We start from the raw sequence: 13,515 nt of genomic DNA, 5'->3' as shown, positions 1-13,515 counted from the left end.
AGCGGGCAGCCTTTGTTGTAGATCAGCCGGCTATAGCAGTGTCACCCAGCTGTGTCGGGGGAGTGCATCACCAGCTGCCCCAGCTGAGTGGGCCAACCACCTCTGTACCTTCATCCTTGAATGAAGGAGAAGAGCGTAAGCGTCTTCCTGAGTCAGCAGGACCAGAATGGCGGGGAAGGACTGTACAACTGGATTAGCCCAACAGGACTGGGGACAGTGCCACGGTGGTGAGCTGACTATAGGGGCTGGCAACAAGAACCACATCTGGGTGATGATCCAGCTGCATACTCATCCGCCGCACTCTGCTGAGTGTAACTGGTATTGTCATCTCAGCACGCTGCTGTATGACTCTGCCAAGTCAAAACATCACGTCACGTTAAATAACTGCAAATGAGTGAAATTGGTCCGAAACACTGACCACGCCCCGTGCGGAACGCCTAAAACCAGCTGGTCAGAGCGCCGGCCCGCGACTGGGCTCAGCACATCCGGCTGTTCCAAAGCGTGAGAAACCTTCCTCCCCGAGGAGATGCCACCCACACGGAGATCCACGGTGCGACCTCACAGCCAAACAAAACCTTCCCAGCCAAAGTCAGACCGGGGGAAGTGGAGAACAGCAAACTCTGTCCCCGTGCAGGGGTGGCACCCTTTAACGGCGACTGGAACCCAGAGCTACGACAGCGCAGCGTTTGATTGTTGGCGGAGGATAAAGGTTCCATCCTCGCAGCGTCTGCGAGCACGCTGCGGTCCGTTCTGGACACTTCGTTACCCAAATGATGTTAACGAGCGAGAAGCGTCTTTGAGAAATGCCCAGCGTTGTCAGAAAACGCGAAGGGCCGAGTTCTGAGGAAAGGCTGGAAGAAGCAGACTCGGGCACTTCGTGGTGACCGTCCGCACCTTCGTTACGCGCGATCCACCCGCGCACAAGCAGCCCCACCTCAGCCACGCGCGTTCCCAGGAATAAGCGGATGTTTAGAGGAACGTCCGCTCCGGAGCCTGACTGGAGCGTGTTCTGCTCCAGAGCTCCCGTGCGGCCGCCCGCCAAGAGGACAACGGGTCCATCAGCCGGGACACGCACAGACCACCAGGCAAACTCCGGGGGTCCGGGGGTAAATCCTCACCAACGGGAACCAACCCGCACACCATTCCGGAGAGCGGAGCTCTCTGGATTTCTGATGGCCAGCTTCACCCTGTCAGCATCTCAAAGCACGCAAACTGGAGAGAGGCTGCCAGACCACCCGGACCCGAGGGCGCTCCTCAGAACCTGAGCTCCCAACGGTCTCTGCCGCCTCTCCCAGGCAACCCCATTCTCTGCGCGCCGGACGTACTGGTGCAGAACTGCTCTGAACTGGGATTGCATGAACACCCACGACAGTGATCCAGGGGATCTTCTGTACCCGCAGAGATCTGCCACGAGCCGCCTCCCCCCGAGCCGGGCGACGGAACGAAACCCCCACAGAGCAGAGCCCCTGCCCTCACCAGCCCCGCTCCAGCGTCCCGAGCCAGATGGACTCCTCCGGCCTCAGACTTCTCCTCAGCTCAGGAACCATCCCGAGGCCCATTTAGAATTCCGCTCAGTAGCTTCGGAGCCATCCCGCGGTGGGAATGTCCGACTCGCACACGCCATGTTTTGGATCTCCCAAAGCTGCACGCAGCACACGCAAGTGCGCGTAGCTCTGGAAGCCTGTCCTTTACACGTACCAAATCTCTCCTACGCAACCAGCGAACGGTAACACAGCTATCTCGGAGAAACCCATGTCCCTTGCCGAATCCCGTTTCCCCAGGGTAACTCTGTCTGCGTAACCCACGTCCTCTGCTGCAGACACGCCGCCCTGCCCGGCCTGCTGGAACACGGCTGCTCCAGCACCGAGCCAGACCGCTCCTCACCCCCGCTCCTCCCCACCGCTGAGCCGCAGGGCTCCAAAACCCTAACGAGACCGTGCCGGTGACGGCCCCCACGCCGGTGCCCTCTCCCGCACAGCTGCTCTCCGAAACGCGCCCCTGCGCGAGTTCACAGTGCACGCAAGCCACGCTCGCTAACTGCACGTACCGCCGGGCGATCCACGCACACCTCACGGCCGTTACGGAAATCAGAACTCACGGGGCAAACCCCATCCTCGCTCCAGCCAGCCCTACGACGCTGCCCGGGGAAGAGCAGCTTTGCTTCCACCTTCCGAGGAACCACACCGCACGACACTCATTGTCCTTTCATTCTCTAATTCTCCGTTAATTGTGCTCCAAACTAACGGCTTCATGACTTTACGCAGCACTGACTTTACGCTGAGCTGCACAAGCTCCGTTCCCCGGACCCCATTTCGTACCCCCGGAACAGCAGCAGCCCCCCACCAACGCCCACATCCCACGGATGAGCAGGGTCCTGAGGCACTAACGCCGGCAGCTCAGCCAGCGCCGCGGCGCGGCTCGCTCAGACTCCGGGAATGTTATCCCAGCCGGTTAATTTGAGCGTGGCTATTTTTAGCAAATACTATCTCACTTTCTCCTTGGTTACAGCTGGGAAACTTTCTGTTCCGAGCACATCATATGGAGAGATACATCCTCCTGATCCTTTCCAAACTCAGAACAGAACATTTCTTGCCTTTTTTTTTTGCACCAGAATATACAATTTCATCATTTACATATAGAAACGGACCTCTACCAGGCGGTTTTTCCTTCTAATGCTCTAAATTTCATGTTATCTTTACATTCTGGCCTTTGATATTTCCTCCGGCTCCCCTTATCAGCCTCCCACACGCTCCAGCTCCAATTAGCCGCATTCCCTTCTCCCTCGCTTGCTAACCTTTCCGGTGAGAAGGGGATACGTGTCTGTAAGTAAAATTTAACCGCTCCTGCGTTATCCCACCCAAGTCGGGGATGTCTTGCCCAGCAGATTTCCCCCCTTGATTTTTAGGCTGCGTTCAGCAGCGTGTCCCCAGACAACCCCAGGGTTTTGCTAACGATGGAAAACTGACGTTCCCAAACACTAACAGGTTCGGGAAAGCGGCACCCTCCCCTCGCAGGAGACGCTCGTGGGCTGCTGCCCCGCTCCGCGCACGACGAGCGCAGCCGGAGCCTGACACCGGATCTGCTACGCCTGCGCCGTTTCACTGGAGCCACCAACTCTTTTCTGGTTTTTCCAATCTGCCAGCTGACTTTGGTGCCAGATTACGGGACCTCACCGCAACCGTGTTAACCAGAGGCAGGAGAGACACTCAGTTCGCGTTCCCCGTGGAACGGCCTCTCCCACAGCAGGTTTCCTCCTTACCCACACGCTAGGCGACTGGCGCGGTCTCTTCGGCACCCTGCGCGACAGCATGTCACCCCGCGACGTGCCACTAACAGCCACACCGCTTCCCTGCCTTTTGGAGGTCACCCACCCGCAGCAGAGCTTCTTCGAGACGCCCTGTCCACAGGCACTTCCAAACCCCGGCTGAGCGGCCAGCCCAGGGCTCAGCACAGCCGCTCGGCCTCCGCAGTGTCTGCAGGACGCGCTGACCCGGGCTGTCTGAACGCAGTGCGAGTTTAGGGTGGGCATCAGGAAACACTTCTGCACTGGAAGAGCGGCCAGGCGCTGGACCAGGCTGCCCAGGGCGGTGGTGGGGTCCCCGTCCCTGGAGGTGCTCACAGAACGTGTGGACGTGGCGCCGCAGGACGTGGGTCAGTGGGCACGGGGGTGCTGGGTTGGTGGTTGGACTGGATGATCTTGGAGGTCTCCGCCAACCTTAAAGATTCTACGAGGAAAGCGTAAAGCCCACCTACCCCCACAGCTTTGCCAAAGCTCTACAGTTCTGAGTGCAAGAGCCCAGCAGACGTTGTGACTGCGTGCTGGATGCTGAACTCCTAGGAGCGTGCAGTCTGGAGCAGTTGCCTCCCTTTCTCCCTCAATTCGCTCACCCATGCGTGTCCTCACTCAACGGTGCACACCATGCAGGAACGCCGGGAGAAGAGGGGACGACGGCAGCCCGAGTTCCCAGCCGGAAGGTGCCAGCGCTGCCCTCCCCAGCCCCGTGCCTCTCCTGAAGGCTGCAGCGCCGGCAGTGCCGTTCGGCGTGGCAGGCACTGAACTCAAGAACGGAGACACCTCCCAAGGGAACCGGAGCCCCACCAGAACATGCCCAGGGAGTCGCCGGCAGCTCCACCTCAGGTACCAGACGAAGCCTGGCCCTGCGCCGCTCCCCGTACGCCAGTCCCTGCGCCCCGACCCTGCCTCCTCCAACGCCTCTGCTGCACAACGCGAGACGCAGGTGTCTTCCTAAGAGGTTCTGTCAAACAGGTGAAGAACAACAAACATTTAAAATGGAGACAGCGCTCTGCCTTGGAAGGGCAAAGCTCAGGAAAAAACCAGAGAATACACATTTCAGAGGCCACCTTGGCTACAAACCGTCAGTGTGTCTGCCAGGCGGCTTGTGCTGGAAAGGAGCGAGGAGCCTTCCCTAGGGCTTCTCCTCATGACCCTGGCCCATGTCGTTGTCATGGCTGTCACCAGACAGGGGACAAAGACACCACGTGCCAGCCAGAACCACTGCCCTGGAAGGTCTCCTGCCTGCCCCAGGGCCTGGATTGGTGGTGGTGTGGGAAGAGTCTGGGACTCCTCCGCCCTTCCGATTCCTGCCTCCGGTTGCTGATGCAGGTGGGTGACAGTGACACATCCAGGACAAATCCTGAGCAGCTCAATGGTGACTGCACGACTTTGGGGTCAAGGGCGATGGAGACACAGCAAGAGCACGTTCCAGTTGTGTTCTCGACAGAGTCTGTCCCCAGAAACTCTCCTGGCCGAAGGACAGACCCGCCGTGGAGTACGTGCACCTGCTGGATTGATGCCTGGCCATGCAGCTGATCCGCCACCTACGATTCAGCTCCCTTGGTCCTGGTGCCTCGCTGGAGAGCGACGGAAGACCACCAGGAAGAGAAAGAGTCCACGTGACTACAAGAGCGAAGAACACTTAGTGGCCACGCTTGCTGATGTGGAGAGAAGGGTTTTTAACCCAGGGTCGTCAGAGAACAGGGACCCAAGCCCAGAGAGGGCAGCTCGAGCCGCAGCGACTGTGAGACGGCCACGCCAGGCACCTGGAGGAAGGCTTGACGGGTGAGCAGCAGAGGATCCTGAGGTTTGGGACAGACTTCAGCTTCTGAGAAGCAGCCCAAAGGCAAAGGGGTGCTGTTTTCAAAGAAAAATTGTTCAGATCTCAGGACACCACCCCCCCGTCATTTAGAAAGACCACTCAAGGCCAGGTTGGACGGGGCTGTGAGCAACCTGAACTAGTCGGGGATGTCCCTGGATCATCCTGGCTGGATGACCTTTGAAGGTCCCTTTCAACCCAAACCCTCTGTGATTCTATGATGAGGTTGCAAGCTTCTTAACGAACTAAAATGCAAAGAGCACACACAAGAAGGAGACACAGCGACAGGCACCAAAACAATAAAAACCTTGCTTGAGCACTAGAGCCCACATCAGCAAGGCCAGAGCCCAGCTGGAGAGAAGACTACCAAGGGACATTGAGCAGAAGGACATCTCCTGGTGATGCACTAGCACCAAAAGGACGTTCAGGGAAAACACGAGTGTGCTGATGAAACATCAGCCATGGGCAGCAGCGACGTGACCACAGTGCTTGACTTGTTTCACACCTCAGTGTTCATGGGCAGCGTGCTCGCAGACCCTGGGGTGCAGTGGACAACGCAAGACGGGCAGTCAGCAGCGGGGTCAGGGACTTCTGAGAAGCGCAGCTGCGTCCAGGTCCACAGGCCTGGTGGGTCTCAGCAGAAGGGTTGAGGGAGCGGCCGAAGCAACCATGAGGGCGTTGTCCGTTCCCCAGGACGTATCACGGTGATTTGGAAGGTCCCCGCACACCGGTCCCTCATGTGGCACACCCCTTTGAGAGGGGAAGGGGAGGCAGCCCTTCCTCAGCCTCGTCAAGGCCACGGCGCAGGTCCTCTTCGTGCACAAACACTCAAAGGACAAGGCAAACAGGAAGAGTCAACATGGATTTCCCAGCAACAAACCGTGCTTGGCCAATACGGCTGTTCCTGTGAAAAACCAACCAGTTCTGTGGGCAAGGGGGCAGTGGGGGACGTGACATCCCCCCACTTCAGCAAGGCTTCTGACACCAGCCCACAGCGTTCTCGTTTGGAAACTGAGGAGCTACGGCCCAGACACGTGGACAGCTCGGCGGGCTGAGAACTGACCGCATCGCTGCACGAGACAGCAGTGTTACTGACCAGGGGGCCAGCGACGAGCAGAGAGCTCTGGGGGCCAGTCCTGGGGCCCGTCTTTCCAAGCCCTCACTCACAGCACAGAGGACACAGCGGACACCCCCGGTCCAAGGGCAGGTGATGCTGAACCAGGGGAGCATCTGACACGGTGAAACACAGAGCTTCACCCTGAGGGGCCTGGAGGGATCTGAGGATCAGGCCAACAGAAACCTCATGGAGCTCAACAATGGGAAGAAGACAGGTGTCCATCTGGGGTGGATCAACCCAGCCCACTGGTCCAGGCTCAGGATGGACCATCCCAGCAGAGCTCTGCTGAAGAGGCTGAAAAGGGGTTCACGACGACTGCCAGGCTGCGTGTGAGCCCGTAACGCGCTCTCCCAGAGGAAAACGCAACCTGCACGCCAGGCTCCCTAACGCGCAGCCTGGCCAGCAGAACGAGGGAAGTCACTCCCCATCCTACTCAGCGCTGGGGAGGCTGCAGCTGGAACACCACGTCCAGCTCCTGGCCATGGGGTCCAAGAGAGACAGGGAGAAAACCACGAGGGTCCAGACCCAGACCGCACGACGAGAAAAGCAAGTGGCCTACAACCGCCCACGGGGCGCCTACAAAGATGTCTGAGCCAAACTCCTCCTGGAAGCAGCAGATGATGTAACAGACATGGCCAGCAGCCACAAATCAGGGTTTGGGAGGTTCAGGCTGGACTCAGACTTCAGCAAAAACAACCTCCCAGGAGGGCAGCGCAGCCCCCGAACGGGCCAGCAGGAAGGCTGCACCACCACTCCGCACGTGTTCCCTGCAGAAGGTTCGAAGGCTTGGCTGGACAGGACCACCGCTGACCTAACGGAGGCCTACTCGGAGCAGGATCCGAGAACCCTTCCAACCAGCACTTCTGTGACGCTACAGAGGAGAGAACGTCCAGCTGCGGGTTCAACAGCTGGCTCGGGAGGAAGATCAGCCCACACTTATGGTTTCCCTGTAAACCAGAGGAATTCAGTGATGGAAAAAACCCTCAAAGATCCCCAAAGAGCCCTGACGAAGGGCGATGGGACAATATTCTGTCCACTTCCCCACTAAAATAGATTTGGAAACTGTCCGAGACACACGCTCAGGGAGCTAAAGAAAATCCCTCCCGTTAGGATGCGGAAAAGACCCGTGTGTAACTGGGACACGGGTTCCACAACGCATAAGGATTTGACCGTATCTCAGGTTGAAAATACGGTCCCACCAAGGAACGCACCTGCCATCATCTGTCTGTAAAAGGTGCACTTCCCACGGGAAACGACCGGTGCTCAGGGCCGAATGACGTCCCGGCCACTGAGCGGAAAGCCGTACAGTTTCCAGAGACAGCGAAGGAAAAACACCTGCGAGACCGGAGAGGCTGCGAAGAGCCCTCAGCACCCACAGGAAGGAGCTGTAGTGAGGGAGGAGGTAAAAAAGCATGTTCCAGGCAGAGACTGGTCATAGAATCATAGAATGGTTAGGGTTGGAAGGGACCTTCAACGGTCATCTAGTCCAACCCCCCTGCCAGGAGCAGGAACATCCCTGACTAGGTCAGGTTGCTCAGAGCCTCATCCAGCCTGGCCTGGTCAAGCCCTGCCACCACTGAAGGTCCAGCTGACGGAGGCACCTCCAGCAGCGCAGTCCCCACACGGCTCCCAGGACTACACGCAGAATAAAGCCAGGCCTGCACGTCTCTGGGGCACGGTCTAACGCCGGCCTGCCCCACATGGCCCAACACCCCTAGACATGACGTACGCGAGGAGAGCCTTGGAGCTGCGGGGAACCTTCTGCTATTGAAGTTCTTGGCCCACCATGAACTGGAGATGACTTCTGTGAGACAGATGGGCTGCCACGAGGACCTGAGCATCCTGGAGACACAGGAAACGAACCAGACCTCTTCTTGAGGCAGCGGATGAGGGGTAATGGGTTTAAAACAGAGGTTTTGGACTGGGTGGCCTTGAACGCTCCCTTCCCACCCAAACCCTTCTGTGGTTCTATGAAATGCCGTGCGCAGAACGACATCCAAAGGCTGAATCCCCAGGTGAAAGCCTTATGGCCAGGTGTGGAGGTTCAGCCCCACTCAGCAGCTAAAATACCACTCCCTTCCCCCTCAGTGGGACAGGAGGACAACTGGGAAAGAAAAGAAGGCAAAACTCAGGGCTGAGACGAAAACAGTTCAAGGGAACAACAGAGGAAAAGGAAAACAGAGATGGAAAACAGAACCACAACATCCTTAAGCACGTAACTCACAGTACGACAGCTCACAGTGAATCCCAGTGCCTGTGCCCCCCCCAGCAGCCAAACCTGCCCCCCAGCACCCTCCCCACTTTATTCCCTGAGCGCGAGTCCCACGGGACGGACCAGCCCTGGGGCTCCTTGGGGTACAGGATCCCAGCTGTTGGGTAAGGGGTAACCTATCCCAGCTGTGCCACCAGCCCCCAGCGCCGGGGAGCATTAACTGTCCTAGCCGGAACCAGGACACCAGGACGGGCTTCCCTCTTCTTTGCCTGCTGCCAGAGGACGGCCAACAGGCCAAGCTCACAGCTGTCCCAGCGCTCCCTCTGAGCTTGCGGAGAGGCCAGCAGCTCTGAGCACGAGGGCGCCACAAAGCTCTCTGAGCTCACGTTGCTGCTCTGTCGTCGGGGCTTTGCCACCCCCAAACCTGAGAGGCACCAGCGGCACCCGCACACCCAGCGGCACCCGCGGCGCTGGCAGCACTCAGGTGCTCACAGCTCCTCTGAGAGACACCTCCGGCAGCACGGAGCACAAACCCCAGATGCTCCGGGGAGCTCCCCGGGGTTTGGTGTTTCTCACCGCAGCGCCACAGAACAACGTGCCTTTCACAAGAGACCGCAGCGCGGGGATGGCCTGACAGAACGTGCTGTCCCCAAAACGGGCACCCAGGCTGGAAAACGTTGTCCTGTGATCCCTGCCCGCTCTGGGGAGAGCTGGCAGTGAGTCCACCAGACCCTGAGTACGATTTGTCACAACCCATGGCAGGCTCCAGGCTGGTCAGACGAAGTAACGGCCCCCGACGTCCTCCTCCACGAGCACCTGCTCCCTGCAGGCAGCGCTGGCAGACCGGACGAGGCGGGCACCCGGTACCTGGAGCCTGAAGTGAGGTGAGGTGAATCCCACCACAGATCCCTACCAAAGGCCGTGTACCAAGATCATCTGCGTCTGCGTTGTCACAGCAGCCCTGTGGGTTGCAGGACCACAGCAGTATTTAGGAAATCAGAGTGTCCCGCGGGGAGCTGGCGTCTGGACCTTGACATGTGAACAAGAACACTGACAAGCCAGTGTCACAGAATCCCAAAACAGTTTGAATGGCAAGGGAGCGTTCAAGCCCACCCAGCCCAACCCCCTGCCAGGAGCAGGGACATCTCCAACCGGATCAGATTGCTCACAGCCCCGGCCAACCTGGCCTGGAATGTTTCCAGGGATGGGGCACCCACCGCCTCTCTGGGCACCCTGGGCCAGTGCCCCACCACCCTCAGGGTAAAAAAATTTCTTCCTTATGCCCAGTCTGAATCTACTCTCTTCCAACTTAAACCCATTGCTCCTTGTCCTGTTGCTACAGGTCCTACTAAAAAGTCCTTTTCCAGCTTCCCTGCAGCCCCCTTTGGGCACTGGGAGCCGCTCTCAGCTCTCCCCGGAGCCTCCTCTGCTCCAGGCTGAGCAGCCCCAGCTCTCCCAGCCCGGCCGCACAGCAGAGCTGCTCCAGCCCTCTCAGCATCTGCGTGGCCTCCTCTGGGCCCTCTCCAGCAGCTCCACGTCCTTCTGCTGCTGGGGGCTCCAGAGCTGGACGCAGCACTGCAGGGGGGTCTCACCAGAGCGGGGCAGAGGGGCAGAATCCCCTCCCTTGCCCGCTGCCCGCGCTGCTGGGGATGCAGCCCAGGGTGCCGTTGGTTTCTGGGCCACCAGCGCCCGTTGCCGGCTCACGTTGAGCTTCTCGCCCACCAGCACCCCCAGTCCTTCTCCTCAGGGCTGCTCTCCATCCCTTCTCCCCCAGCCTGGATTTGTGCTGGGATTGCCCCCACCCACGGGCAGGACCTTGCACACGTCAGCCAAACCAAGCAGAGAAAAGCAGCCACGGGGCTTCACACCAGCGCTGTCCCCTACCAGTTCCACATGATGGGAGCAGAGCTGAAAGAGACGCTGAGCAAACGCGGAGGTGACTTATCCAGCTGCTTCTAAACATAGCAGCACCGTGGGAGAGGGTGCGCGGTGGTGATCTCGGCGCTGGAAGATCCAGGGCAGAGCGTGATGCCCCTCACCTCTCCACCCTAAGCAAGCAGAAGCCCTGGCACCCCTCTGTCCCCTCGCGCTCCTGGCCAGCCCATGCCAGCCACCACACGGGCTGGTGTGCGCGCGGCCGACCCGCACCACGCGCATCGCGGACGGGGAAGGCTGGTCACCGGGCGGCCTTCGCCGGTGAGGGACTGGTGGTCTGTCTTTAGCAGACCTGACGAGACAAAACACAACTTAACTTGGCTCGCGGACTTGTTTCAGCGTAAGGATCTGCGAAACAGGATCCTTTGGCTGCTGGATCAGCAGGTAAGGAAGCTGCTGGGCAGGCGCTGCTGGAGTTCCACCTGGACTGGTCTTCCTGGAACCTGGGCACACTGTGGGGGTCTCTGGGCCCTTGCCAGGAACGTGAAGGAAGCAGGGAAAAGCCCAGCAGACGTGCAGACTGAGCCCGACGGAGCGGCCACGAGGGGTCAACAACGGAGCGGCGAGACAGGGCTTACGGAGCAAACGGGGGTTATAAAGCGAAGGAGACGCTGAGGGAGCAGCAGCTCTCGGGAAAACGCCGCAGGATGGCATGAGCAACGCAGGCTGGAGGCCCCGGCAGAGCGGAGGGGCTGCCAGCCCAAAGTACCGTGCAGCAAGTTTGGTGAGTCAACACCAAAGCAGGAGATCCAGCACGCGGCACCGCTCCACGCGGTTTGCTGGGATCAAAACATGAACCGGTGGTCACTGCGATACCAAGAGAAGGCTTAGGAGTTCAGAGCTCCTGAGAGAGGTGTGAGGCATGACGAAGGAGGGCAGAACAAGCAAGGAGCCCAGAAGCGAGGGAAAGAGACAGCACCTCTCTGGAAGGAGCACAAGGGCTGGGCACTCCAACTCTTCAGAGCCGCAGGGCCGCGGCAGCCCGGGCACTCTGCTGTAAGGGCCTGGGCTCCAGCTGCGAGGGGAACATTCCAAACACGCTGCTGGAATTCCGTTGGTAGGTGGCATTGCAGGACCGAGGGTGCCCCTCGCCGCGGCAGGCTCCCTGCGCCCCAGCCCAGCGCCAGCACACAACTGGAGCTGCAGCAGCACGGAGCTGGGCAGCCTGGCGGCAAAGCCTCGGTGAGCACTGGGATCCGCAGGGGAGGAATTCCGGGATCAGCCTGCGGGCCGAGCGGAGCCAGTGGCCGCGGGGCACGGCACTCAGCGAGGGATGCCAGGAGGAGCGTTCCGGGGTGCTGCCACGTCGCTGCACCACTTCCAGCCGTTTTTCCGGGTGAGGGCGCGCTCCGTACCGTGCCCCTCTGCGTGCGCACGGCGGTACCGCTGCCGGCAGTGGGGGAAGGGGCCACGGGCAGCAGGGTCCCGTAGGCGCCAGGAACTCCGGAGACCGGACCGCGCACACCTCGAACGTCAGTGCATGTGTAGATGCCTTTAATTTGTGAGAATCTCCAAGCTGGGCTGGCCGGTGAGCGGGATCAGAGGCTTGGAGCCAGGTTCGGGAGAGGCCACAGACCTGGAGCAGGTACTGGAGAGACTGGGGGTCTGGAAATTTGCTACTGGAGGGGCCAGACTGACCAGTGGCTTTGAGAGTCAGCTACTGGTCAGGCCCGGTTTCTGGAGCAGCTGCCAAGGTTTGTGTTTGTGTGTGCCGGGGCAGCTGGGGAGACTGGAGAGCAGCTGCCGGACAGACCGAGTGGCTAAGGCCTGGGGAATTCAGTGCACGTGTGTGCGCACGTGTGTCAACAGATCCCAGCACCGGCAAGTGGGGTGGGGTCTCGGGGGTTCACATGCATGTGAACTGGGGAGACTGGGGAGCTAGGGGCCGGGTGCTGGGCAGACTGGGGGTCTAAGGCCAGCTACTGGAGGTATTCTCACTGGATACTCACATTCACACATACACACGCGTGTTGTCTCCTGACAGGTCAGGTCTGCATTCCGATCCGTCGGGAAGGAACGGGGTCAGGCCGTTGGTGCTGTCTGCGTTTGCACAGCGCTGTTTCCCGAGCCGTGTGGCAGGCGGCGTGCTCGCGCGTACGGGGGGTGTGTGTGTTTGTACAGCTCTTGCTTTCCATCTTCCCGACTGCCAGCTCCTTCCGGAGGGGCCCGCTGAAATTCCCCACCTTCACAAATTAGGCTGCGCTTTCCCAGTTAAACGGGAACGGGGAGCAGTGCTGCTGAAGGAAGCATCGGGTGAGGTCACCCACGCTTGCCACACGAGCGCTCTGAACCTCATCCAGCTGTCCTGCGGACCTCACCGGCCACGCCAGGACCAGCGCGGCCCCACGTGCCGACCAGCGAGGCCAGCCACGGCCCTCCACTCGTACGGGAGGTGCCGGCGAGAGCCGAAAGCCTGAAACGGCCAGGGGAGCAGGAAGACTAGGGCAGCTCAGGGCGTGCTGGGAGCTGCAAGTGGCGTCCCTGCCACCCGGTCCTCGCATGGAAGAGCCGCTTTGGGGTACCGGAGGAGCTGCTCCCCGCCGCCGGCAAAGCCAGCTCTCACACGGAGAGTGTCACTGTCACCAAACACTTCAGTGCCTGCAAACACCTCTCAGAGCTTTCCATCCGCACTTCAGTGATTTGCCAACGCCGCCGTGAAGGCACCTTAACGCCACCTGCCCGGCCAGCGCCGAGCTCCAGCACTCAGAAAGCCAGAAGGCTGAAAGACCGGCCGATAACCTCAGCAAGAGATGGCCCCAGGCCACCAGCTACCAGGCCAGAGACGAAGCCTCCCGCTCGAAAAGCCCAGGCAGCTTCGGTTTGCATGGAACACATCGCTGATCCGTACGCCCGGGCTGGCTGGGGACGATGGCCCCAGAGCCCTGCACGAGGCTTCGTGCTGCATCACCGCATCTCCCTGTCTGAACACCGCCCTGCGGCTGCGGCTCTGCGCTGCGGCACCCCTTCCACACCCGCCTGCAGTGACCCTTCCCGGGAAACCGCACACGCCCGTGCTCCGCTCGCTGCACCGAGCCGTCTCGCAGCCGCAGGGCAGTCGGCTCGGCTGCCTGACCCGAAGGAGACGGTGACCCGCCGAGGGCAGGTGACGGCCAAAAAGGCTTGTCCTGCGGCTGAAC

At 60.2% G+C, this 13,515-nt stretch overlaps 1 protein-coding gene across 2 annotated transcripts in view; it reads right to left on the bottom strand.

Annotated features, from left to right (window-relative positions):
* SHANK3 (SH3 and multiple ankyrin repeat domains 3) overlaps positions 1-13,515 on the bottom strand; it is a 330,415-nt gene that overhangs the window by 40,124 nt on the left and 276,776 nt on the right. The gene's annotated exons all lie outside the window — the stretch shown is intronic.

The sequence above is a fragment of the Chlamydotis macqueenii genome, chromosome 1 (genome assembly GCF_036417535.1).
Source record: "Chlamydotis macqueenii isolate bChlMac1 chromosome 1, bChlMac1.mat, whole genome shotgun sequence".
NCBI classification, from domain to species: Eukaryota; Metazoa; Chordata; class Aves; order Otidiformes; family Otididae; genus Chlamydotis; species Chlamydotis macqueenii.
The sequence above is the reverse complement of the archived record's forward strand: the minus strand, read 5'-3'. Positions and strand labels throughout refer to the sequence as shown.